Here is a 27,803-nt window from a genome sequence, read left to right on the forward strand (position 1 = left end):
TACCTTTTTTTTCCCCTGTAGTTTTTAGGGTACTCATCACCATGGCATAGCTGTACCAAGCACATGCACACCGAGGAGGAGGTCTTTACTTCAACTGGAGTTGACCATGGCCCACACTGGGCTCCAGTCTCCCCAGAAGATGTAGAACAGGTCCACCAACTGTCAGCATGGCATCAGCCCACATTTCTCTTCTGATGAAGCCTTGCGTCCCAGATTTTCTTTTTGGTCTGGCTTGAAGTATCACAATATGTAAGGATTATTGTCTACATCAGTTTTGGTCTATCCTGAAAGAAATTCACCTGTGGATTATTCCATACGGCTAAGAAGCCAGTTTCTGTGGCCTCCTGGAATTTGTCTAGAAAGCAAATATATTTATTTACAGGTTAATAGTGGAGCACTGTATTGGATGCAAACAGGGTCATTGTGATCATGCCAGCAGGGTCCACTCTTCGCCACACATTATGGTCACCTAAATGTTACTCTAGATATTCTTATGCCCAAGAGAGGAGACATAATTTTGAGTGTCAGAATAAAGGAAACGTGAATCATTGTCCTAGAAACTGAAAGCTTCAGGATGACAAGAAACATCAGAATATCCTGCAGGTGACTTTATCTAGTATTTATCTTGTTTCTTTGGCTTATTTCATTGGAATATATTTCTCATTCATGGGGCCGATGATTTGTTGCAGACATACGACATGTAGAAGTTTCAGAATCAAGAATCAGAGATGAGTAAAAATGTTTTTATACATTTTTTAATTTTAAAAAGATCTGTTTAAACAACATTGGGCATAATTAATATATTACAAAATTGGTTTTAGCCCTTTGCTCAAAAGATTCCTTTCACAGTGTGTCTCCTTGCCTGTGCTCTGACACCATTTGATTTTTCCTTCTCACTTATTCACAGGAATGGTTGTAAAATCTACATATGATCTTGTCCCCTTTTTGCTTAACGGTGTCACACTTCCAGGAAAATGGACCGATGCCCCAATGCCTCGTCAAGGCAGGTAAGTTTGTCCCCATGCAGCCCTCCCTTGGCATACGGTACAGGCACAGCTCCCGGTTTTGGTTTCACTCTTCCTCCACGTCAGACCACCTTTCTGGCATCCCACTGGCTGGTCTTCCTTCCCTAACCTTTTGAAAGCTACTGATTTGACAGGAAATAGTCCTTCTCCCCTTGTGACTGTCCCCTTCTCCTCCTGGAAGGCGCAGTTCATGTTTCATTCCCCCAGAACTAATGTTCTTCTTACCTGCCCCTCTATCTCAGTGCTTACCCATCCTTTTGAATTTTTGGTCCAGCCATCTGTCTTCCCCACTGCATTGTAAATTGGTCTGGGACAAAAGATGTCTTTCAGTTCTATTTCTCTACAGCCTACCACAGAGTTTAATGTGGAGTTATCATTGAACAAATGTTTAATGAAATTACTTAGAAGCTGAAGGAAATGTTTATATTTTTCTCCTTTTCCCATCTTCAGATATTAGTAGTTTCCCTGGGTTGTAAAATACCTTAGAGAATATTGTATTTTCAGCAATTAAGTCTAGCAAAGACCCAATAGAACTCTAGGTTAGCCCAAAATGGGTATATTTAGAACTTTTGTGATGTGATTTCTTATTGGTTTAGACTAGAGCTAGCCTAGTTATTAAAGAGAATCATTTTTGAGCAGCATGATAAATTCTAAGTATACTTAAATTTTCAATAATGGCAGAACAGACAGGAGTTCTTCCTTTCTTTGCTCTTCTAGATGCAGGAGGCTGGATGCCAATCCTAGCCTCCCTGAGAGAGTTGGGGATGTGTGAGGATGACTGGCCTAAGCTTAAGTTATAGAAAAAGACTCACAACAAAGAGACATTTAAACATTTTTAAATATTAATACTAAAATCAGAAAGTGTGTTTCCTGGGAGGAGGGGCCCAGGTGGAGGGCCAGAAGCAGACTGCACACGCTGCTTTCATGGAGATCGAAAGTGCTCAGTGGATATTCACTTGCAGATTGGTGATCTAATGAGAATACTGGGAATCAATATGAAGGTGACAGGAGGCTCCCAAAGTGAAGGGGAGGGAAGAGATGCAACCCACTCTGTGGGATCAGAGGCACATAGGGAAGGTGTCTGCGTGTGGAGAAGGGACAGAGGAGATGACCCTCGGCTTAACCCTTCTCCTGTGCACTTTGCAGTCTGAGCTGTGTGAGGGACCCTCCACTGTAGCAGGCTGCCGGACTGACAGAGAGTGGACTGGAGACTGTGCCGCGGTGTAGCTTTGGTGAGAAGTCTTGGCAGGGCCCTACTAGCAGGAACCCTGGGTGGCATGGCTGGTAGCATTTTGAGATCATAGCCCCAGAGCACTGTGTCTATTAGGGGTCAGATCAACCATTGCTGCTGCCTCCCCAGTACCCCTGCCAGGCCAGGGAGGGAGCAGAGGGGCTGGGTGCTCTTGCATGTCCCACGGGCAGGTGCCGTGTGCCCCCACCACTGGTGGGGGACTTGGGTGGTGTGAAAGATTGGGCCGCCATGTGCTGGTCCCTGGTGCCACTGATGATCTTGGGTTGGGCAGTGCTTAAGCCACCATGGGCCAGTGAACACTGCTGCCCACAGACATGAGCAGGGCAGCACCAAGGTAGACACGAGCAGACAGTTGCTATTCCTGTATATTCCTATATTATATTGTTTCTATTTCCACATCACCCTTTCATCTATATTTTCTTTATTGTCACTTTCTCTTCTCCAGACTGCTCTATGAAATGCCTAATTAAACTCTTGGTCTCATTACTCCACACTCTTCCCTTACCATTTTCTAGATATCTAATCCTTGGCTCAAGACTAATTCTTATCATTGTTTTGTGTAGAGCTTTTATTTATTTCCTGTGTCTGTCTATCTATCATCAATCTGTTGATCTATTCATAAGGATACGTTGGTAACACTCATTGATCCACCATCCGACCTGAAAATTAGAATTTAGTAATAGCCTATATCAACTAATTGTAGCCCCACTTTCATTCCCTTGTGTCTACTCTTATGAATCCTCTTATCTTGAACCTGTATTCATCTTCCCCTCGCTTTTGTTTTTAATGCACTTTTATGGTATCTATCCTAGAAAGTGGTTTTTTAAAAAATCATGTTAGTTATTTATAACCTTATAAGAATTTATCAGTAATAATCTTTGGATATACATTTTTTAAATTTAAAATTATGCTGCTAAGATCAGCCAAATTGTGGCATTTCTCTATGGATCATTCAGGGAAAAAAAAAGATATTTCTCCACTGGTTTGAGTGACTGATCCCAATTACCCAGGACATTGTATTGCTGCTACACAATGAGGGGCAAGGATCACACCATGTCTGGGTGCTTCTTAATATTTCCATGTCCAATAGCAGAGATTTATAAAACTTGCAGTAACAAAAATAAAAAAAGTAGTACTATGGCGGGCTTCAGATCCCTCAAAAATAAAAGTTTGTGTCACCTCAGTAAATAATGACCAAATGGCAGCTGTGTAGCAGCTCCCCTCAGAGATTTGAGGATCAGGTATGTGGTCATCCCTCCTCTGAACTCCTAGGTTCTGATAACACCACTCTTCCCTTTTTCTACCCCTAGTCCTAGTAGAAGTAACATATTTCTACAGTTAATAACTTTTGAGTTACAGTAGAATGTTTTTCACCTTTAGTCTCTTTCAGAATACAACTAAGTATCTAATTCTCTGTTTTAAATCTTTTTGTTTAAAAATACTGGGTGATTTCTGTTTACAGAATGGATTCTAACCGACCTGTATGGGAAAATAATGTCCAGTCTGTTTATGTCTAATCACTAACAGATTCCATTTCAGATATGAATATTTTCGTACATTTATTCCACTCCCACCAATAATTATTGTATGCATCTTGTATGATCAAGACTGTGAGATACACAGTGTGGTGTATTAAGACAGCTTTTGCCTTCATAATTTGACACAAAGTAGAGGTGCTTAAACATAATAGTCCAATAAAAACTGACCTTTGTATAGTGATTTATAGCATTTAAAGCATGAGCTATTGTGATCCTCAAACCCACGGGTAGAGACAGGGCAGGTGTTGTTATTCTAATATGTACATGAGCTTCAGACTTTCCCAACTTTGTTCTGTTAGTCAGTAGAAGAGCTGGCACACGTGCCCAATATTCTTATGCTTCCACTCTGCCAAAAGGAGCAAAAATGTGTTAAAAACGATAATCTCAATGATATATCTCATCAATTTGTTCCAAGATTTCTGAGAAGAATTTTCTGGCTGGACAGGTCAGAGGTAGCTTCCGGGAGGGAATTACGTTGAGGGCGGGCTTTAAAGTGCGTGTCGCAGTCTCCACGTGCCCTCACACGGCGTGAGGAGATCCTCTTGCCGAAGAGTTTCCGCTGGGCAGCCTTCGTGTCCCGATTTCTCAGACTATAGATGAAACGATTTAACTTTGGGGTCACTGCCATGTACGTCACAGTTATCACTGCATCCTTTAGACTGTGCCTAGTCAGAGGACATAAATACATGCCCATGACTGTCCCATAATACAAAGAAACAACTGTGAGGTGAGAGCCACAAGTGGAGAAGGCTTTGAGCACACCCTTGGTGGATGGAACCCGTAAGACTGTGGGAAAAAAACCAAATGTAAGAGATAGCAATGCACAACAGTGGCACAGAGAAAATGCCAACCCCCAGGCACATCATCTTCACATTAAAGTGGATATCAGAACAGGACAGCTTGAGCAAAGAGGCAATGTCACGGTAGAAGTTGGCCACTTTGTGGTTGCCACAGAAGGACAGACTAGCTGTGAGCAGAGTGTGGGGGAGGGAATTGGCGTTTCCAACCATCCAAGACCCAACTAGTAGCAAGACACAAGATTTCAGACTCAGAATTGTTGTGTAGTGAAGTGTGTGGCTGATGGCCACAGCTCAATCGTATGCCATCACAGCCAAGGTACGGCTGTCTGTGTTAGCCATGGCAAGCATGAAATATATCGATGTTAGGCATCCTCCAAAGGAGATGATTTTGCTGCTCAAGAGATGGCTGGCTATCATCTTAGGGATGCTTACAGATGAGGAGAAGATGTCAACCAGAGAGAGGTTGGCAAGGAAAAAAATACATTGAGTTGTGAAGGTGAATGTCAGAGTGAATGGCCAACATGACGAGCATGTTTCCAATCAGTGTGATGGGGTAAACAAATGAAGAAGAAAAAGAGGAAGAGGAAGCAGGAAGGAGGAGGAGAAATCTTGTTCCTGTTGACCATTAACTCCCAGGAGGATGAATCCCAGGTTGATGACTGATTTATTTCTCTCATGGATTCTTCAGCAGGAAAGGGGAGAGAATCCAGAATTATTGGTAAACTATTTTGTGTAATGATCTTCCTTACCCATCACTTTTGACTCTGGGAATCAGATATGTCTATACCTGGTTTTACCAAATCCACAATAATCTGCAGTAATTTCCCAATTTCACTGGGAAATTCTGGTTCATAACTGAAACTAATTGACAGCTAGCCCTGGACACTTATGCCTAAGAAAGGAACAATCTGTAATTCAGAGGTGCTCATCCTCCTGAACCCCAGCACCACCTCCAAACACTTACAATTTAGTCATTTAGCAAATAGTTAAATTTCATAATGTGTGTGCTGCACACTTTGGTAAGCCTTGTGGAAAAATCATATTTGAAAATAAGTTTATTCATCTATTTATTCAATGAAAAGACATTGTCTCTGCTCCCAAGGATCTTACAAATTAATAGAGATGCCAGAATCATACACTAATTTTATTACATGTGGATGAGGAAAGGATAGTATCGTGAAGTCTTTGAAGACAACACTGCAATGCAAAGAATGTGTAGTAAAAGAGCACCTGGATAAGGAGAAATGTTCCAGTGACCAAACTCAGAGTGAGCCCAGAGGCCAGGAGGTAACAGGTATCTACATTGCCATTAGAAGACTATAAATCACAAGGAGCAAAAACTAGATTTTCAGCATCTCTTTTGATATGTTTTGACTCTTTCCAAACCCTTAAATATATGGGATCTACAGTTTTTCCCTCCCATCTTCTCTTCTTTTTATTCATTGTTTCTTTTGGAGACTCATCTGACTCCATAGTGACATCAACTACTGCTTAATAGACTCTCAGATCTTCACCTGAATGTTTGATCTCTTTTCTCCATGTTTCCAATATTAAGTCATCCTGCCCAGATGTCTGACCAAATCCCATGCCCTTCACATACAACCTATGTAGACAGTAAACTTTTCTTGAGGAGGAAAATATCATCTTGTTCATTTTTATCTCCTCCAGAAACATTAGTTTGGAATATTGTTCATTTAAGGCACCAGTAAGTTTTTACTCTTTAATTCTTGAGTTGGATCCAGATTTACTTCATGATTTCCCCACATGAGGGGAAGACAGAGTATAGAAAGTATAGTACACTCTCAAGGTCAGCAGAGAGCGGATTGCTCCAATAAGGAACAGCACTATCCCAGGGCCAGGCTCTGTCCTTTATGCTAATCCCTAATAATATGTTAAGCTGGGGGTGTAATATTCATGTCTTTTCAGGGAAATGGGTGGAGATTCCCAGAATCATGTATCCTCCCATTTTCTGTCCTTGTATGGCTGGCTCCGGAACCGTCATGGCCCTAGGAGGTGTGAGTTTTACTATGTTAATGGGGGAAGGAACGTGTGGACAGGTTCTCCATTCCTCCGCACGTGCCCCCAAGGAGGGAAAGTCGCTGAAGCACCATTTCCCACTGTTGTGGTTTCTACTCTTTATCCTCATGGGTCTGTGTCAGCTGCACACCCTCATCTCTACCTAACAGGAGCAAGAGTCTAGAGTGGTCCTTTCCAACCCGCATTCCTGGAGGGATTTAACCTAATGCCATCCATTCCATGTGATAGGCAACTCTGACCTGTGCATCTAGAATGTTGCTAGTGTTGCTAGCTATGTCTCCTTGGGAGAATTGAGAAATGGGAGTATAAAGAATCTTATTAAACTAATATAGGTCACATGCCTACCTAGACCCCTCCCAGTGGCCGGGGCAGTAGATGCTCTGATCCTGCCACTCGGGAGCCATGGCTGGAACCACACTCCCTGGAACCAACTGGATGCCAGACAGAAATTGCCAGCTGTCAGAAAGGGTGTAATAGAAGTCAGACAGACCATAAGTAGTCATCACAAACAATTATCAAATAATAAAATGTGGACTGCTGTTTTATACTCCAGCATGCAAAGAACTTGGAAGTCATCACTCCCATCCTCACTACAAGAAAACAACTGAGAAAACTGAAAAGCAACAACTCTTCTAGATTCCTCAGATAACTGAGGTCACGGGGCAAGCTGTTCCTTGGAAATTGGAGAGAGGTGGATACACAGAATCCCAGCTTACCTGGAGCAGGAGCCACTGCTGCAGACAGCGAAGGTAGGAGCGCTTAGACTGCAATCGACTAATTGCTGGAGAACAGAAGTGTCCTAGCTTGAGAGTTAAAAAGTGTGGGTTGGAAGGACAGTGTTAATAGGACTCCCACACTTTCCTGAGTTTTACCTCCAGGAAGCCCATCGGATTCTCCGTGTGAAGATTGGGAAAAAAATCCCTTTATGCTTCCGGCAGGGGGAGGGGAAAATTGACCATATTGAAATGCGCCCAGAGTATATTTCTTTAACAAAGTCTTGCCCTCAAGGGAAACTGTTTTATCAGAGCCTAACCAAGTGTGGGATTTCCCAGAGCCTAACTGACAGTGTGGGGAAAGAAAGGTATCCAGCCCCCTCTAGCCTTCAATATGGGAAAGGAAATAGGGACTCTAGCCTTCCTGTCCCACCTAAGCAGCGGGGAGGGAGCAGGGTAGCACTGTGAAGGTCACAGCCCAGGGACACAGACTCGCCTTGAGTCCTGAGTGAGACTGGGGTCCAGTCACAGCATTATAGAATGCTTTCCCTGTCCCCACGTCTTACCACCACGTCAGTGGGACTCCTGTATAACAATGCGGTTACGTGAGTCCTGAGTGAGACTGGGGTCCAGTCACAGCATTATAGAATGCTTTCCCTGCCCCCACATCTTATCACCACGTCAGTGGGAGTCCTGTATAACAATGCGGTTACGATGGAAAGAACGGCAAGGCTCAGAGCCTGTTAAAGGAGCAATGGCTAGGGAAACCCAAACACAGCAGGGGACAAAATCTAGGACAGCAGGGGAAATCTTAGTGTCTGATGCCTACAGCTACAGCAAACAGTAAACACAGTCTAACCCCTGGGCAGATAAACACAAAATTTCACACCAAAGGCCTACTTACTACAATTCCTTTTACCCAAAACATCATGTCCAGCATTCAACAAAAAATTATTAATACAAGGCATACCAAGAGGCAAAACACACAGTCCGAAGAGATAAAGCGAGCACCAGAACTAGACTCAGACGTAACAGAGATTTGGAATTAAGACTGGGAATTTAAAATAACCATGATTATTATGCTAAGGGCTACAATGGAAAAGTGGACACGTAAGCAGAAAGATGTAAACTTTAGGAACCAAAAGGAAATGCTAGAAATCAAAAACACCATAACAGAATGAAGAACAGCTTTGATGGGTATATAGACTAATGTTTGTCTCCCCTCCCCGCAATTCCTATGTTGAAACCCAAGCTCCAGTGTCACCGTATTGGAGGTGGAGCCTTTGGGGGATGATTAGGTCATGAGGACGGAGCCCTCTGGATAGGATTAGTGCCTTTATGAGAGGGGCCCCAGAGAACTGCTTGTAACGTATGAGGATGCAGCGAGAAGGCAGCCATCTAGGAAGCAGGAAGTGGGCTCTCGTCAGACACCAGATCTACCAGCACCTTGATCTTGGACTCGCCAGTTCCCGGAATTGTGAGAAATAAACTTCTCTTGTTCATAAGCCACCCAGTGTGTGGTGTTCTGCTGTAGCAGCCCAGGTGGACTAAGACGATCGGCTCATCAGTGGACTGGACAAGAATGAGGAAAAAAAATCTGTCAGCTTGGCGATATGTAAATATAAACTTCCCAAACTGAAAAGCAAATTTAAAAAAGGCATGAAAAAGTGGAAGAGAATATTCAAAAATTGTAGGACAATTACAAAAGGTGTAACGTATACATAATGGTAATATCAGAAGGAGAGAAGAGAAAAAGGGACAGGAGAAATATTTGAAGTAATAATGACTAAGAATTTTCCAAAATTAATAACAGATAACCACAGATCTAGGAAACTCAGAGAACACCAAACAGGATGATACCAACTAATCTACATGTAGAAATATTATATTTAAACTTCAGAAAATGAAAGACAAAGAGAAAATCTTGAAAGAAGCCAGAAGGGGGGGACCCCACTTTACCTATAGAGGAACAAAGATCAGAATAGTATCTTGGATGCTGGTCAAAGAGCACAGTGTTTCCATTAGACAAGTGGGATAAGTTCTGGAATTCTGTTGTATAGCATGGTGACTATAGTTAATATCAATGTACTATGTACTTGAAAACTGCTAAGAGAGTGGATCTTAAATATTCTCACCACAAAAAGGAAATGATAACTATGTGAGATGATGGATATGTTAATTAGCTTGATTGTGCTAATTTTTCATGATATATACATTTATTAAAACACCATGTTGTGTACCATGAATAGAAACAATTTTTCTTTGTCAATTATACCTCAATAAAACTGGAAAAATTTCAATACAAATACTACAATTTCCTAATCTTCAGATTGTAAAAATTAAAGATATTTATTTATAACCCCCCTTCGTGGCATGGATGTAAGTAGATATTATCATTATTTAGTGAACTATAAATTAGTGCAAAAGTTTAGGAAATTAAGAGCGATGTGTATGTGTGTGCATGTGTGTCTCAAATTTAATATTTGTACTTTTTAAATCTGAAAATGTTGTTCATAGGTATTAATCCTAGAAAATAATTGCATAAATCTGGAACAACAGCTCTGTAAGGACATTCGTCCCAACATTATTTGTTACTGCAAAACAATTGGAAACAACCTGATTATATCAATAGAGATTTAATTAAATAAATTATGGTTTATATGTTTAACGTTATACTGTACTACATTAAGACAGATAAAGCAGGAATTTAGTCTTTGCCATGTAAGATACTGCATTGCATGAGTGTAGGATAAACAAAAAGCCGATCACAGAACAGTATAGTTCTGCTGATGTGAAATGAGCACATCACATATGCATAAAATCTCTGGAGGAATAAACACAAAATTCTTAAGAGGTGTGAACTCTGAATAATGGGATTTTTGGTGCGGTGAAGGAACACTTGGATTTTTATTTTATACTTGACAAAATAATATTTTCTGAATGTTTCCACTGTCAGATGTAGCATTTCTGAATAATCTTAAAGTAAACATATTTACATTTGGGAGCACAAAGAGAAAACTCCCCAAGGAAATGCAACTTCCCCACTTGTTAAGGAAACCCCTTGGGTCTGCGGAACAGGCAGAACACAGGAAAGGGGTGAATGCTCAGGAGGAAGCGATGCCAAGGCCTGGGGACCTTTTGGGTTCATAAATAAGGTTAGTGGCGGCCGTGCTAAGTGCCCATGGGGTAGACGGGGAGGAGGGAGTCGTAGTGGTCTCAAAAGGTCTCAGTGTTTTCTGATGTGTTCAGACCTGGGGAAAAGTTCATTCACGCTATTATGACTGATCATTAAATGTGATCAACTGTGGAGAGACAATCTTGTCCCAGTCCCTTATGGTACAGGTGGACCCAAGCCCAACCATAGGCTTGGAAATTTACCAAGCCTGGTAAGGAAATTTCTAAGATCACAGAGTGGTGATGAGTGGAGATGCTGCAATTATAACCCATATTCCTGATTTTTGTTCACAAGAATTTTTCCTTTGAGGGAAACACATTCTCTTTAATCCTGAAGCATCTGGAGACCCATGAGTATCATATTTCATCTCTGTTCTCTCCACAAAATAGGCAGGCATGGCCTCAAAGGGGAGGCATACCTGCCAAAGGGGGAAAGACAGGAAGAGGGGCACCTGCAGACGGAGGAGAACCACAGAAACCACAGCAGAGACGGACACTGAGAGGAACTGAGATTCCAGAGAGACAGAGACAAAGAAGGGGACAGCGTCCAGGGGAGGAGTCGGCAGGAGAAGGAAGGAACGGGGAGGAGAAGTGGGCAGGAGACCACACGGGGAGGCCTGGCGGAGGCCGCTGTCGTTCTCCTGCCTGCTCTTTGCCCAGCAGCTCCCAGGGGCGAGGGTGTCCCACCCGCCCTTCCCATGTCAGCCCGCGGCCTCTGGCAAATGTCAGCTCCCTCGTCATCACTGTCTGGTCAGAAAGGACCCGCATGCAGCCCCGTGGGACAAGTCAGCTCCTCTCCAGGAGAAAGCTCGCCCTGGGGCTGCCTGGCACCTTGGCCTCGGGGCTGGTTTGAATCCACGGCCCCTTGCCCCCCTTCCCTGCCCAGAGGCTGCTGCACCCAGGGCAGCTTCCCAGTGAGCCCCTGTCTCCCGCTGCGCACTGGGGTCGGGAGGCCTCCTCTCTGGCTCCTCCATCGGAATGCGCTAGCGGGAGGGGAGCGTGTCAAGTTCTCGACTGCTCTGTCTGCACCCTCGTGTGTTGCATGTGTGCAATGAGGAAGAAACAACGGGCACACCGTTCCTGCTGACCGGTCGCTAGTGCAGCCTCGTGCTGACCACTGCACGTGCCTGAAGCCACCACGTGTGCAGAGTCACTGATTTTACAGGACGCAGGGACAGACTCACAGTCCATTCCCCACCCGCAGGACCGCATTTTCTACAATAAGCGATGTGTCCAGGAAAAGCGCGTCAGAAGTTGGCTCTCAAAGCCTGTCCTCTGTAAAGTGTCCCCCAGCCGGCCAGGCTCTTGCTGCTCGTCAGCATGACCACCCACCTCCACCACCCTCCGTGGCTCATTGGTTTCCTCTGCTCGTTCTTACTGAGCGCCCCCCATCGTCTGGGGGTGCAGCAGTGAACAAAACAGGCAAAAGCACTGACACAAACAAGCAAGAGAGGCATGGAGTGTTGGGGATGGGGCTGGAGGTGGGTTGCAATTTTCCAAAGGGTGGCCAGGAAGGCCTCACTGAGTTGGCAAAATTTAGGCAAATATCTGAAGGAGGCCGGGGAGTGAGTCGGCGTTTGTGGGCAGGAAGGGCCTTCCAGGAAGGGGAAACTGCAAGAGCGCATGCCGGAGGCAGATGCGTGCCCAGTGGCTTTGCAGGCCAGCCCAGGGCAGAGTGACTGGCGTGGAGGGAGCCAGGGCAGAGTGCCAGGAGGGGAGGTCAGGGAGACGGGGGTCAGAGTGTGGAGGCCTGTGGGCTGCCGCGCTGCTCTGTTGCTCTGGAACCGACTACCACGAAGCCGCTTCCGCCGCCCTCACTCTCTCAGGGTCTGCGGGTCAGGAGTCTGGGCACAGCCTCACTGGGCCCTCTGCCAGGCTGCCGTCAAGCGTCAGCTGGGCCGGGGCTCTCATCCGGGGCCTGACTGGGGAAGGACCTGCCCCCAAGCTCATGTGGCAGCACCCAGCTCTGGGCAGAAGGCCTCGGGGTCCCGTGGGGTGTCCACAGGAGCGGGCTCTCGGCTCCTTGCTGCTGACCGTGTGTGTGTGCAGCTGGGGACATGGCAGCCTGCTTGGCTTGCCTCTAGCAAGACGACGTGCCAATTTCACAGTCTTAGGTAATACAATCTGGTACATGTGCTCACACACGTCCTGCCACCTTTGCTGCTTTCTCTGTCATGGTCAGAAGCAAGTTCCAAGTTCTGCCCACGCTCAGCGGGAGGGGATTATGCAGGGCTGTGAAGGCCAGGAGGTGGGGTCGTGGGGCCACCTTAGCATCTATCTGTCACCACCTACGCCATTTGAAGGGACCAGGGCTTTACTCCGAGATGAGCATTTGGAGCTGAGGAGTCACACGATCTGACATGTTTTAAAAGGACGCCCCTGGCTGCCGTGTTGAGACTGAAGGCGCAGGGACGGGCGCAGGACAGCAGTTCGGAGGCTGCTGCAGACACCCGGATGGAGCTGGGGTCTGGGCTGTGCCATTGGACTAACACACCGTTCCCTCTGCTTCTGAGGGGTCCCAGGAATGACACTCCTCCCCGGCAGGCGTGGGCCCGTCCCCTTCTACTTGGCTCAGTCCTGGCCTCTTTCCTTAAGGCCTCTTCCCTCCCACAGACGCGGCCACCGCAGCAGACAGCTCTGCCCCTGCCGCTCGGCCCATCGGCAGACGCCGGCCAGGCGTCTCTTGTGAGGCCGCATGGCGCCAGTGCTGGGAACGCCAGGACAATGGGACCCGCCCTGTGGTGGCCCAGGGAGGGCTTTGCTGCCGTAGGTGAGACACACTCTGCCAGCACAGCGACAAAGGGTGGAGAGGGAGGGATTCAGGGGTGCTCAGGGGCACAGCTCTGGGGGTGTCTAAGAGGTGCCTAAGCCTCATGATATACAGGGTCTCTACACCGCTCCCCCCGCCAGGGCCACCTGCTCTGCCCCGCTCGTCCCCTCCACTGGAAGCCAGAGTGACGTCCTTGCCAGCAGCCTTTGTGTCCAGAGAAGAGCCGTCTGATGGAAATATAATGTGAGCAACATGTGTCATTTAAAAATATCTAGTAGCCACATTAAAATTTTAAGTGAATTCAATAATAATACATTTATTTAACCTAATATATCCAAAATATCATTTCAACATGTAATCATACAGAAAGTTATTAATGAAGTATTTGAAAAAATTCCTTTTTTGCAAAATGCTAAAAGATTTCATGTGTTTTACACTTATAGCACATCTCAATTTAGATGCTAAGTTTTTATTGGGAATATGAGGTCTGTATTTAGATTTCATTAAATTTACATTGAAAAAGTTAGGTTTACATACCCAAGTTGTCTCACACACTTAAACATTTTCCAGTAACCGAATGGAGTATCAGTTTGTTTTTTGTTTTTTTTTTGAGACAGAGTCTCACTCTGTTGCCCAGGCTAGATGAGTGCCGTGGCGTTAGCTTAGCTCACAGCAACCTCAAACCTCTGGGCTTAAGCGATCCTCCTGCCTCAGCCTCCCAAGTGGCTGGGACTACAGACATGTGCCACCATGCCCGGCTAATTTTTTGTATATATATATATATTTTAGTTGTCCATATAATTTCTTTCTATTTTTTTTAGTAGAGACGGGGTCTCACTCTTGCTCAGGCTGGTCCCGAACTCCTGACCTCGAGCGATCCACCCGCCTCGGCCTCCCAGAGTGCTAGGATTACAGGCGTGAGCCACTGCGCCCGGCCGAGTATCAGTTTTTAAACTTATTTTTACATTAGTTAAAATTAAGCAGATCAACAATTCAGGTCCTCGGCCACAAACACAAGCCACATTTCAAGTGCTTGACACCCACGTGTGACTGGTGGCCACAGAGGGCTTCCCTCTTCTGTCTGAGTCCCGCCTCCCCGATGGCCACCCAAATCCACTGGGACCCTGCTGTCCCCCACTCCGGCCTTCCTCCCTCCCTGCACCCCCATCTCCCAGCTTGCAGCACCTCTGAACCAGCTTCTCTCCTGTCCTCACCCCAGTCACCCAGGACCCACACACTCCTCCCTGCCCCCCCTTGTCACCTGGTCCTCATATCTGTGCGCAAACACTCGCGCACCAGACAGCCAGTGTGCGTGCTGATCGCCTCGGCTCTGGTCAAACCCTTCCAGGACCAGGAGGCCTTCTCCTCCCGCCAGACGGGGCCAGAGGAAATTGGGTCTTGTCCTCCAGTGGCTGCCTGGCTTATGAGACAGGCGGTGTCATCACCCCTGGGAAGGAGGGCGGGGAAGATGCCAGTACTGGGGAGGTGGTGGGCCCTGGGGGGTGCCTGCTGGGATATATGGAGGAGGAGGACTGTTCACGTACGGTCCATCTGTCAGAATGATTTGGTTGTGAAATAAGCACTTTAAGGCACTACTTAATATTTCATACTTTTAAATTTTTATAATTTAAATTCTGGCTGGGTTTTTTCAAGCTTTACATCGCTGGCTAGAATTGGTTTGCTTTGCGTAATTCCACCTCTGAGGTTTAGCCCCACCCCTTAGGGACTCCTCCTTGCCACCCCGAGCTAGGACACCTGGACTGCCCGCCCCCCAGCCATCCATCTAGGGCAGCCACCGGCTCTGGCCTCCCCGCCCTGGGACTCAGCCCTCCGCACGGCTGCTGAGAAAGGCTGGGCTAATCCTCCCGGAGCTATTTCACGGATTAGCCCCGCTGCCAGGGCCCGGCTCCCACACAAGTGGGATTTCGGGGCTGTGGACACAGTTCCAGAAGGGAGGGCGGCTCCTGCGGTGCAGAGCCGGGCAGGGCAGCGGGCACCAGGCTCCAGGGCCCTCTCTCGCCCCATGGAGTGCAGTCTCCTCAGCTCCCCGTCTCCAAGGCTGCGGAGGCCGCGCGAACTGGGGTGGGAGCAGAGCTGTAAGGTCCTCAGGGGGGTCATTCTGGGCTCGGAGAGGGGCACTGAAGCTCCCGGCCCCGGTCCTCTGAAACGGTGTCCTTTCTCACCTGGAGGGCCAGGGGCTGCCCCAAGACGGAGGCGCTCATGGCTCCGTGATGTCCTTCCCGCTCCCGATGCCACTGATTACAGGTAAGTCCCAGCAAGCCTGGGGGAGCCCCATTTTGACATCAGAACGGGGTGGCTTCTTCTGAGCCCACTGGCCATGAACCCAGGCTTCTGACACATTCCCGCTCAAGCCCAGCTCCTTTCTGGAGACCCCCTTTGAGAGGAAGGAGAATGTGGCGGGTAAGAGTGCTTGTTAAGAGGCCGCCTGTCTGAGGTCTCAACACCTCAAAGCCTCATTTTTCCCCAACTGTAAAAGGGAACAATAGTAATATTTTCCTCACCAAATTCTTACAAGAATTAAATATTATATGTGTGCCACACACGTTATTTTACACACAACTAAGCTCTAAACGCTTGTTGGGGACTAGGATTGGTGTGCAGAACTACCACACATAGAAGGTTTCCCACCTCCTGTCCCACAGGGCAGAAACCCTGACATACTGCGGTCATACAGGTGAAGCGCACAGCCTGGCACAGAGCAGGGGCCCCAAACATGGTATCCGGTCTTGTGTCCTGCGGTGTCTCATGCCCCTGCCCACCTCTAATCTCACGCCAGCCCCATGGCCCTTCAGCGACACCAGGCTGCTGACGAGTTGCGAGATCTTGTCACATTCCCGCTCCACACCCAGCTGGACATTTTCCCACCCCTGCCTGTCGCAGCAGGAACTGGCCAGCTCTCCCTTCTGGGTGAAGGCCAGGCTGTGTTCCCAGCCGGCCCTGCAGGTAGCTGTGGCGATGCAAGCAAGCTCCGGCCCACGCCACGTGAGCAAGAGTGCCCTGTGCTGCCCAGGCCAGGGCCGCCGAACCTCCCACCTGCGCTTCTGGGCGGTCTTTCCACTTCCAAGGAGTGTGGAGCTCCCAGGCGCCCCAGAGTGACGATGGGAGAGCCATGGATGGGAAGAAGTGTCACGGATTTGGTCATTCCATTAATGAGAAATAAATAAACTGCCATTGTGCTTACGCATTGGTTCCCTCCTTCTGTCCTTTCTCTCTGCTGTTCATCACAGCAGCTAGCTTTCTTTTAATCGAAGCACTTACGCTGTCCCATGTCCCTGAATGCTTGTGCCCCACCCTGCGTCAGCAGCGTAACTCCCACTGACCCCTCAAGCTTCATCTCTGGCATGACGTCCTCCAGAGAGCCTTCCCCGGCACCCGGCCCCTCGGCCCAGGGGCAGGTGGCCCGCAGATGCTGTGCGGTTGCCTGCCCTCCAGCCATTCTTCCCTTCTTCCTAAGAGAATCCCAATTTTGTTCTGGGTTGTAATGTACTCAGTTGAAAATGCTCATTTCCCAAGACTCCCTTGCAGCTAGAAGCAGTCACGTGGTCCAGTGCTGGCCAATAAGATGTAAGAGGAAAGTAGCTGGGAAGTAGCTCAGTCTTAGGAAAGCCCTTTTAAAAAGGAAAAGATTGGGCTCATGTCTGCTTTTTTCCTTTTCCCTCTGTGCTTGCCTTCTGCCTGCCTGGAACCAGATGCAATACCTGGGAATGGGGCACACATATTACAACTGTCAGCATGGAAACCAAGTGCTCAGGCAGAGTAGAAAGTTCTAGGTTCCTGAAGGCACCATGGAGCCACTGTTCTGCCTGCCTCCCTTGTCCTGTTATGTGGAAAATAGAAACTCCCGATGCTTAAGCCCCGTAGTCGGTTTCTATCTGGCACACTGAAAGTCAGCTTACCTGACCGGCTCCCTCCGCCGCGTGCTCCCAGGCACCCTGGCTCCCGGCCCTGCTGCTGTGAGAACACGCACCGCGGGCCTGTCTGCTAAGAGTCTGTCTCCCTGGCTGGCGTGAAGGCACAGGACACGCACTCAATAAAGGTGAGTCGATGGCGACCTGGCAGACTACCGCCGCCTCCTCACCTGGATCTGAAGAAAGGGACCAGCATCCCTGCAGGACACAGAAAAGGCCAGTGGCCTCCCTGCCCCCAGCGCCGCCTCAGTGCAGCGCTGTGACCTCTGAGGTCTTTGCGAGCTCTCGCTTTCTCTGAGCCCACCTCACACTGAATAAATTTCCACACCAAGGAAGGTACGGAAGTGAAGACACAGCCTCGGCCCTCACATCAGGGAAGTCAAGGAAATAGTGCAGGAGAACAACAACTAGTACTTTATACAGCACTTAAGCATCATTTTCTTTTACTGAGGTGAAATTCATGTCAAATTGATTATTTTAAGTTGAATAACCAGTGGCAGTTAGTACGTTCACGGTGTTGTCCAACCACCACGTCTATGTAGTTCCAAAACAGTTTCATCACCCAGACGAAGTAACAAAGCCCGTGTCCACTAGTCAGCCACTTCCCATTCTCCTCCACCCCGCAGCCCCTGGAAACCGCGACCTGCCTTCTGTCCCCGCGCATTTGCCTCTTGTGGACATTTCGCATGGATGGAGCCGTGCGACATGTGGCCTGTGTCTGGCTCCTTCCCACAGCATGACGTTTTCTGAGGTTCAGCGCGTGGTAGCATGTGTCCGTCTTCAGTCCTTTCTATGACCAATATTCCACGATGTGTTTCTCTGTTGATCTGTCAATAGACACAGGCATCATTTTTAAGAACTTAAAATATATATTTAATCCTCACCACAAAGAGAGACGCATTTATTGTCCCTAAATTTATAGAGAGGAAACGGGGGCACAAGCACGATGCCTCAGGTCACACAGCTGTCAGGCAGAACGAGGGTTGCAGCCCTGGCCTCCCTGGTAACCGCTGTCCCCCACGGCTGCTCAGAGAACCCCGCAGAGCACAAGGTGGGGGCGTGGCTGTCTGGTGAAGCTTCAGATGCTGCACATTCAGGGGAGGGGACAGTCCTTGGTCTGCAGTCCTCAAGGAGGCTTCCTGGAGGGGGAGAACTATATAAGGTCGAGCTCAGGGCAGGTCAGGATGGTGTGACTCATTCACTCTGAACACAGGGACCCAAGGGTATTTAATAAAACTGGCTTCAGTGTGCAAATGGGTGGCTTATATATATATATATAAAAAAACCAAACTGGCTCTGGTGCCAGTAATGACGACAGCCCGAGGCTCCCACGGGAGAAGTGCCCCATCTTTGCACAATGCTCCCTGGCAGAGTTCTGCGCCCGGGCTTCTTTCAAGCATTAGAAACCTGAGCAAGAGAAGCTGGCTGTATCTTCTGTCTGGCTGCACTGTCTGTCTGTTTAGAGGGTGAGACTTTCCATCCTCCCCTCCCCAGGCATCCTTGGAAGCCTTCCTCCCAAACAAGGCATCTTGGTGAAATTTAATGCTGGAGAAGAATGTGGTTTCCAGGGCAGGGGAGTCTGTTCCAAGAACAAAGGCACCCGGCGGGCAGGGGGCAAGGGCGCTGGGAACAACTTAAACGAAGTCCTCAGTTTTGTTTCTAGTTTTCTTCCTGTAGACCAGGGGCTCAGCACACCCTGCTACACTCTCTTCACACCACCCCGAGGCATTTCTAAAGCCCATGCTCACGGATCATGGGAAATGCAGGAGGCTGGCAGACGCTGAGGAACCTGAGCAAGACTGCCAAGGACCACCCCGCACCCCGCTCGTCCAGGCCCGCTCAGACCCCGGCAGGCCAACAGAGGCAGGCAGGGCCTCGGCACCCACACGCTGGAACGACACCCAGCTTTTCTTTGTCTAAACTGAGGTTAAGGATTCCCACTGCGGCTTGTGGGGCTGAGGTTAAATGTCTTTGCAATCCAGCTCACAGAAAATCTTTAAAATTAGGTCTGGGATGAGCCTGTCAGTAGGAGACAAGGTAGAGAACCTTGATAAAGTTGAGAATAAACCATCTGGAGGGTGAACTGGCTGTATGTCAGCTGTCTAGCAGTGCTTTTGTGAGAAGACACAGCCAGGCTTGATATGTGATGCGGAGGGCATGTACGTGCATGTATATGTGTCTATGTATAAAAAAATATACACATTGCCTTTTGTGTTCAAAGAAACTTTACAAATTACAAAGGACTTTGACACCCTCTCTCTACTGCCCTCAAAAGGAGGTGGGCAAACACTTTTAACCTCCATTACAAATGCGGCAACTGAGGCCCTGCTCGGTGTCTTGCCCAAGGTCACACAAAGAGCAGTGACAGAGCCCGAAACCTGTGTGTTTGCCTCTGTGCCATGTGGCTTCTGGGCATGGCTGGGCCTTGTGCCTGGCACATTTCCCCTTCTTTGATGTGTCCTGGGTGCCTTAAGCAACTCAGATATTGCTCAGGTGAGGTTAGGAGAAAATGTGTTTATAGCTTGTATTAATCAAAACAAAAATACCATAGACGGGATGGCTTAAACCACAAAAATTTTTTTTCCTCACAGTTCTGGAGGCTGGGAAGTCCAAGATCAGGGTGGCAGCGGATTCTGTGAGAGAGCTCTCTTCCAGGTTGCAGACAGCCACCTTCTCTCTGTGTCTCACGTGGTCAGGGGAGGAGGAGAGAGAGGGAGGGGGAGAGAGAGAGATCTTAGTAAACACATCACAAGGGCTCTTCTCTCATGATCTCTTCTAACCCTAATTATCTAAAAAAGGCCCATCTCTGAAAACCATCACACTGGGGGCCAGGGTGTTGACATACGAATTCTGGGAAGACACAAACATTCGGTCTGCACGTGGAAACCGGTCTCTTCCTCACCACTGCTGGGGACCCTAAGCTGCAGCCATCCAGACAGTGACATGTTCTTGTTGCAACTCCACCTAACTCCCCAGGGGTGAGGGCGGGCAAGAGGAAAAACCGGGAGAGTGGGAGAGCACTAGGGAGAGAGTGGGGTTGCCAGCGTCAGCAAGTGAAAAATATAACACCTAGTTTCTGAATTTCTGATAGACAACAAATAATTTTTTAACATAAATATGTCTCCATGTTTAGTTTGGGACATACTTATTCTAAAAAATTATTCGTTGTTTACTTGAAATTCAAATTAACTGAGCATCCTGTATTTTTACCTGGCAACCCTAAAAGAGAAGGGCCAAAAACCCTTGAGGCCAGCCGATGACCTCTTCCGGGAGGGACTACTGCTGGATCACGTGACTGCTTCCTTTGTATATTTAACTTTTTTTAGTCTCTTTTTTCTTTCTTTTTACCGGCTTTTTATTAGCTGTTTTTTATCGTGATGAAATATACACAACCTGAAATTTATCATTGTGACCATTTTTAAGCGTCCGGTTTGGTGGCAGTAAGTGCACTCGCACCGCCGTGCACCGTCGCGGCCGTCGCTCTGCAGCAGCCGCCCGCAGGGGGAGCGGAGGCGAGGGCCGGCCGAGCCGTCGTCCCCGCGCGCCGGGCCGGCCTGGTGCTCGGGAGACCCGGGATCGGCGCCGCGGGACGTGGGCGGTGTGGCGCGCTCCCGGGACGGCGGCGCGCCAGAGGCCGGCGCTAGGACCCGGCGGCGCGGGCGGAGCGGCAGCCGGGCGGCGGGAGCGTGTGTGCGCGCGCGCTCAGGGGCGGGAGCGTGCCCGCGCGTGCGTGTGCCCGTGCGAGCGCGCGGGGCGGGGCGGGCGCGGACTTGGCTGCGCTCGGCCGGGAAGACGCGTGTGGGCCCCGCCCGGGGCTCAGAGCGGTTTGCGGCGGCCCGGGCTCTTCCGAATCGCCGCGGCGCGGTAGGAGGAGCGTGCGGGGCTTTTACTGTGGTCGATCTGTCCAATAGAGCTGTCAGGCGCTACACGATAAATATATATAATTTTTGTTTGTCAAAGGAATCTGAAATCTTGGTGAACATGACATACATGCAAGAATAGCACCATTATTAAAGAATATTTATGTTTTTATAGAATGCATTAAAAAGTAACAAAAATGGATGAGCAGGAAATATCAAAGACCTAGAATGAATTGCAGTCATCCGTCATGGACTGAGGAGTTAGGGTTTCTAATTATAAAACTCCCTACTAGGAGACTACTTTTGATACATTTTTCAGCTAAGTCCCCTGTGTCCTGTGTCTTCTCCAGTATTTATTGTCTTTCTGCTAAATAAGAGGTTATCCATCATCTATTTAGATGAGCACACAGGCTTTTAAAAGGTAATTGTCAATTAACCTCTTTGTGCCTGGGTTTTCTCGGTGGTAAAAACAGATCATAATACATAACTCCAAAGTTTGTTGCGAAGATAAACAATTGAGATCATCGATACTAAAGTCACGAAAGTGTTTACCACACAGGAGGGGCTCAGTTAGTGCTATAGTCCCTTGTTCTTCCCTTAATCTCAAAGACAGCTAGTCTAGGTTTGCAAGAGGACAGATTATCAAGATAAGGGTTCTTACAATTGATAGTACTAACAAAATTTTTGGACTCTTAAAATTTGCATTTTTAACGTATAAAAACAATAGAATGTGCTGATAAATAACAAAAGTTCTGAATTCAGACAATGTAGGTTCAAGTCTGGGCTTGATCATAAGCTAGTGTTTTCTTTTTTTTTTTTTTTTTTTGAGACAGAGTCTCACTCTGTTGCCTGGGCTAGAGTGAGTGCCGTGGCATCAGCCTAGCTCACAGCAACCTCAAACTCCTGGGCTCAAGCGATCCTACTGCCTCAGCCTCCCGAGTAGCTGGGACTACAGGCATGCGCCACCATGCCCGGCTAATTTTTTCTATATATATTTTAGTTGTCCATATAATTTCTTTCTATTTTTAGTAGAGACGGGGTCTCGCTCTTGCTCAGGCTGGTCTCGAACTCCTGACCTTGAGCGATCCACCCGCCTCGGCCTCCCAGAGTGCTAGGATTACAGGTGTGAGCCACCGCGCCCGGCCAAGCTAGTGTTTTCATATTGAAAAAAATGTTATTTGTTCTTTCCAACTCCGTTTCCTTGTCTAAAATCAGGGATAATGATAAATTCATTGATATATTAAGAATTAAATGAGATAATTCTTGAGAAGGAGTTAGAATGGTTGTAACATATATAGATATTATTCACTAATATTAGTAGTAATTATTAGTAATTCATATTATTGGCTAAAAGTAGTAGTATTGTACCATAAGAAAATACTATCTGCAGAAAGAAGGAAAATAAAGACTATCTTCAGGATAATCATTTAAGAGCTACCAGATTTAAGGAGGAAAGGGTGATAAAGTGATAATGTTATGATTAATTTTGATGCGTAGGTCGGAATCCATTTCAGGACGTTGCCTGCCTGAGAAGAGGAACAGAGACGTATTTCTTTAGAATCACAGGATACTCACTGTAAAAAGAAAGAAAGAAAATTAAAAAGAAATAGGTGAAATGAGTAATATATCTTATTTAATTCAATGTATCCAAAATATAGTTATTTCACATGCAATCAATATAAAATTTTAAAGATATATTCTTTTTCCTTCTAAGTCTTTGGAATTTGGTGGATATTTTGCACCTACTGGCACATCTCAATTCTCACTGGCCACATCCTGAGTGCTCAGTAGCCGCATGTGGCTGGTGGCTGTCACATTAAACAGCACAGGTCTAAGGATTTCATTCCTGGCTCAAGTCCAAACTCGTAGCCTTGATAGTATTTTTCACAAACTTGCCTCTCTTTAGTATTCTTTTTCTTAATACTTCCCCAAGGATAATTGTACCCTCACACCCAAGACTTCTTGCCATTCCCCTACATGCCTTTCTTCAAGCTATTCCTTTTACCTGAAATGCTGTCTTTACACTCTCTAACTGGGCCTGGAAGAGAGGTTCAGATTCTGCTAAGAGGCTTCTCCTGCTTCCCCTGACCACAGGAGGGATTTATTACTCCTTAGCGCTGCACTGATGGCTGGATTAGAGTGCCTATCACGTGAGTTACATTGATTTTGAGGTGTCTCTCTGGCTAGCATTCTATGATGTCTTACTCATCTTTGCTGTGATCAGGGCCTGCCTCTAATAGATGATAAGATGTTTGCACACAGAATGAGTAAGCCACTAATCAGCTGGATTCAGTGTCTTAATTCTTGAATGGACTTGCTACTTGCTTGTTTGGGAGATTTGTGCCTGTATCACCCTCTCCCACGTGCGTGCGCACAAACACACGCAATCAGCGTAACTGACAAGGAATTCATCTCCAGATGGGTGCAGAAAGTATCTTCTGTCTTTTCCTGTCTCCCCATCCTACAGCGGGGAGGACTGAGGCACAGAACTAACTACAGCCAGCAGATTTGCATAAGGACGAATACAAAGGAGGGCAGGGGGAAGAAAATTCCTGAAAGGCATGTGCTCCTCTCAGAGGGTCAGGTTCCTCAGAGGGCTGGGGACCAGCTGGCTGTGCTTTGGTTATTTGAGAGGGGGGAAGAGGAGTGGGGAGGGGAGGGATGACTCCTGGGCCCCCATGAGCATTCAGGCAGCTCAGGTCTGGGCAGCCAAGGCTGCCCCTCCTGGAGGTGTGAGTGCAAAGGAGGAACTTACTGCTGGAGAAGGAGCTGAGGAGCAGAATGGGCATCTCAGATCATGAAAAGTGCTATCCCGAGGAGGGTAGGAGAGAATTAGGTGGGCAGAAGGAAGAGCCGGGAAGCCAGAGGAGGAAAACGAGGCAGCTCCAGCTCAGTGAAGATGTTTGTGAGATATGTTATGTATGATATAGCCATTATCGTTATTGGGAAGAACCACTTAGAGAGCAGTGCCAATTCTCAGTCTGAAGAATGGAAATTGGAAAGAATCAGAGATTCAGAGAGGGCAAGCAAATTACCCAAGGTCACACAGCACTTTAAGCCCAAATGAAGCCTTCCTGTCACACTTAACCCAGCCCTACCCATACTTCCATTGCAACCAAGAGCCCCAGTATGGGGCCTAGGAGAGCAGGTCTGAGGCACAGTGCCAGGCCTGATTAATGTCTTCCTCACCATCTTCCAGTGAGGCACTGTGATTAGGCCTATTTATAGGGGCCTGGTGCCTTAATATTCTGCCTGGCATGTCTCTTGCCAATCAAATCAGTGCCGTCTGCAGTGTGATTGCTGCTGTAGTGGCACCAGGGAGAAGAGTTAATTAAACCCAATATAAATAGACTCTGCCCTCGCCTGGCAATTCCAGTGTTTTTCCTTTCTGTCTTCCATGTGCCCCCTGCACCCCCCCACCGCCAGAAACCTTCCTCCTGGCCCCCTAGTTCTAGCGGGGGCGAGCGGAGCCTGCACACTCCCACACCTGGATCGCTGGCCACGGCCTGGCCTATCTCAGGAGCCGCCCCGAGGTCCTCAGGGGTTCAGGTGGGAGAACCCAGGTCTGCACATTTCCTGTGCTTTTCCAGATCCGGGAACCGCTTGGCAGTTGGTTCAGGCAGTTCCCTCTCCCCTCCACCCTCCGTCCCTCTGCTTCCAGCCTGTTTTCTTCTGCAGCCAGGTTTCTTTCCTGTTTATCCAAGTGTGGGGAGTTGAACTGAGACCATGTATGGGGAGGGCGCCTGGCAGCTACCACTCACCGTACAGGGAGTCGAGAAACGTTGCTTCTTCTCTGAGCTCCTCTGTTGCCCCTACCAACTCCGCAGTCCCTGGTCCTCCCTCTGCCTCCCTCATTCACTCAACAAGCATCCCTCCTCCTGTGAGCTCCGGGCTCCCACCAGATGCTCTCTCCCTTGTGCAGGCCGGCGGGATGAGGGCTGTGCCGTCTGGACACCGCCTTGCCCTGTGCTGGGTGGGTGGGGTGAGCCAGGGGTGGTCTTGATGCCCCAGTTCCCGCACACAAGCACCGTTACACTAGCGAGGACCCAGCACTGCTTGGCAGGTCAGACCTACTCAGTGCCCCTGGTCCAGCCAGACCTGCGGCGGGAGGACGCCACTGCGCAGGTGGCGGGTTCCTGCAGCACCCTCGGGTCTCTGCAGACATCTTTAGCAGGTGGGTGCTGACTGGAGGGCTCCCCCGGTCCCAGCAGTCATGCTCCAGTCCCAGGAACACACCCTCTAGGAGCAGCCCCTTTGTTGATTCTTAGTCCGGGGGACCCAGCTGGCTTCCCTGTGCTGGAGGGTCCAAGGCAGGAGCCCAGGCAGAAGCTTTTACTTCCCACTCTGCCGGCCCCCTCGGCCTCCTGGCTCCCTGTGTGTCCCGAGGGCCCAGTGGTGGCTATGCTCTCCCACCGGGGCTTGTTCCTTCACTCACTCCTGCAGCCAAACATCTACTCAGCCCTGCTGTGTGCCGGGCACTGTGCTAATCTCTGCAGGTACAGCAGTGAATGAGGCAGGGTCCCTGTCCAACTAGAGCACATACCCTGGCAGGAGAGACAAACTGAAATAACCCATTGCATGATTATTTAAGTACAATTGTGATAAGACCCATTTATGATATTTTCGTGCTTACTAATATTTACGTAGCACACACCACCATTGCTCTGAGTGCTTGCACTCATTTAACACTTGCTATGTGGCACGAGATCTTACTGTGACCCCATTTTATAGATGAGGAAACTGAGGCACAGAAGGCTAAGTCACTTGGCCAAGCGGCAGAGCCAGGGTTCAGACCCAGGTGTTGTGGCCCCGATGATGTGGGGTGTCACCATCTCTGTGGAGGGACATGAAGTGCCATGAGACTTGTGACAGGGGCCTGGCTTGGTCTGGGGGGCTTGGGGGAGGTGCATGCGAGCAAATAACGTTTATGGTGAAATCTGAGGGGTGAATGGGTAGGTCAGAAAGAAGATTCCAGAAGGAAAGAAGGACATGAGCTAACGCCCTGAGGCGGGAGGACCTGAGAGAAGGTCGGTGTGGCTGCGCACAGGGAGGCCGGCGGGGCGCTGGCGGTCCTGAGCTGGAGGGCGGCGGCGTCTGTGTCTCCAGCTCCGACCCGTGAGTCCCCATTTAGCAGGAAGGGTGGGCGGTGGCCGCCGTCTCGGTGCGGAGTCCCGGGCTGCGTTTGGGGAGCAGGTCCTGTCCTTCTGGCCGGGAGCACCTGAAACGCGGCTCGGTGTCCTTCCCGGGCGCCCACCCCGTGCCTCACACAGGCCTTTCCTCCCAGCCGGCGTGAAGCGTTTGGCGCAGGGTCTCAGTCACCCCCCAGCCCCACCCCGGGAGGACGCCGGACCTGGGTCCGCTCCTGCCTTGGCCTGTCTCCTCTCCGCACCAGCTGGATGTCCGCCTCGCTTGGGGGCCCTTCCCACTGCGCGGGGGTCGCCACCTCCAGCTGGACTCGGTGCCCCTAGACTCTCCTGCTTCTTCCCTGCCCACCAACACCCGGGCCTGCCCGGCCTGTCCAGAATGTGCCCGTAACCAAGGGGAAGCGCACGGAGTGGCCCAGGGCTCACTCTGGAGCAGAGCCCCCCAGCTCAGATCCGGCTTGGGCAAGTCACTGAAGCCCCCAAGCCTCAGTGCTCTCGTCGGTAACACTGTGGTAATAATGTATGTTCCTCTTTGGCTTTGGTGAAGATTAAGTGAATCAAAACATGCAGAGGAATCGCGCAGCGCCCGCCCTCGTGAGCATTCAGGAAATGCCAGCTCTTCTCTGTCGGTGTCATCTCTGCCCACTGGCTGCCCGTGGTGGCCGTTCATCGACCTGCTGATGGTACACACAGGAAGTGTTAGATGCCACCTCTGTGCTTATTTTTGTGCTAAATGTGCAAAGGGACACCTAAGCAAGAGGACACAGCAGCCCCAGCTGACAGCCACCCCATGCCCAGGGCTTGGAACAGGTGCCAAGGCCATTGCCTTGGAATTTGCTGTGTGTGGTCACCAGGGCGGGTGCACACTCACCCTTCCCTAAGGGGAGTGGTGGATATTTGCACACTGTGCGTCCCCATCCTGGTATTCGGTACCTTGTAGACAGTGCCCCGGGATGGGCTGAGGAGAGGGCAGGAGGGCCACCTCCTGGGGCGGGGAGTGCTGATCAGCTGAGTGTGGCCGTGGGCCCTGGGAGCAGCTGGCACGGCCCCAGGAAGGCAGGTGCCTCTCAGGAGCCTGGGCCTGAGTCCAGCTCCCTCACAGCTGGGATCCAGGTCCCCTCATCGATCTGCCACCATGTGCTGGCGTCACGCTGGACCCCGAGGGGTCCGGACGGTGCTCGGCATGGTGCCCTCCAGGAGCTTGGTGTCTGCTGTGGGAAAGCGCAGGGCCGGGTGCCTTCAGACGCAGCGTGACCTGCCTGGGCTTCCAGGGGTGGAGGAGGAGAGGAGTAAGTGAGAACTGCCCACACCTGCCAGGCAGAACGCACCAAACCAGCTGAAGCAGAAAGTCACCAATCGGCAGAGCAGGTTTCAGAGTCAGCAGCTTCAGTGACGCCATCAGGACCCAGGTTTGCGGTCGCTCCATTTCAGTGTGCTGCTCCGGGGTTGGCTCCCTTCCCAGGCAGGCGCTGCTCTCGCGGTGGCAAGGTGACAACCAGCAGGGCCAGAGCTCATGCACGCAGGGTCAGGTCTCACAGGGAGGAATGGTCCCTGCTGGGCC

At 49.1% G+C, this 27,803-nt stretch overlaps 1 long non-coding RNA gene and 1 pseudogene across 2 annotated transcripts in view; one reads left to right on the forward strand and one right to left on the reverse strand.

Annotated features, from left to right (window-relative positions):
* The window catches only part of LOC138399734 (uncharacterized), a 39,667-nt gene extending 32,401 nt beyond the window's left edge, over positions 1-7,266 (forward strand). The window contains exons 3-5 of one of the 2 annotated variants that reach the window (XR_011236185.1): positions 29-249; positions 908-1,007; positions 7,206-7,266. This is a non-coding gene — a long non-coding RNA (uncharacterized lncRNA). Of the gene's footprint in view, positions 1-28; positions 250-907; positions 1,008-2,171; positions 2,577-7,205 lie in introns of those variants that run through there. The other variant, XR_011236184.1, reaches the window with a different exon arrangement.
* Positions 4,163-7,056, reverse strand: LOC138399713 (olfactory receptor 1A1-like; annotated as a pseudogene).
* Positions 7,267-27,803: the final 20,537 nt, after the last annotated feature.

This window comes from Eulemur rufifrons, chromosome 19 (assembly GCF_041146395.1).
Source record: "Eulemur rufifrons isolate Redbay chromosome 19, OSU_ERuf_1, whole genome shotgun sequence".
NCBI lineage: Eukaryota > Metazoa > Chordata > Mammalia > Primates > Lemuridae > Eulemur > Eulemur rufifrons.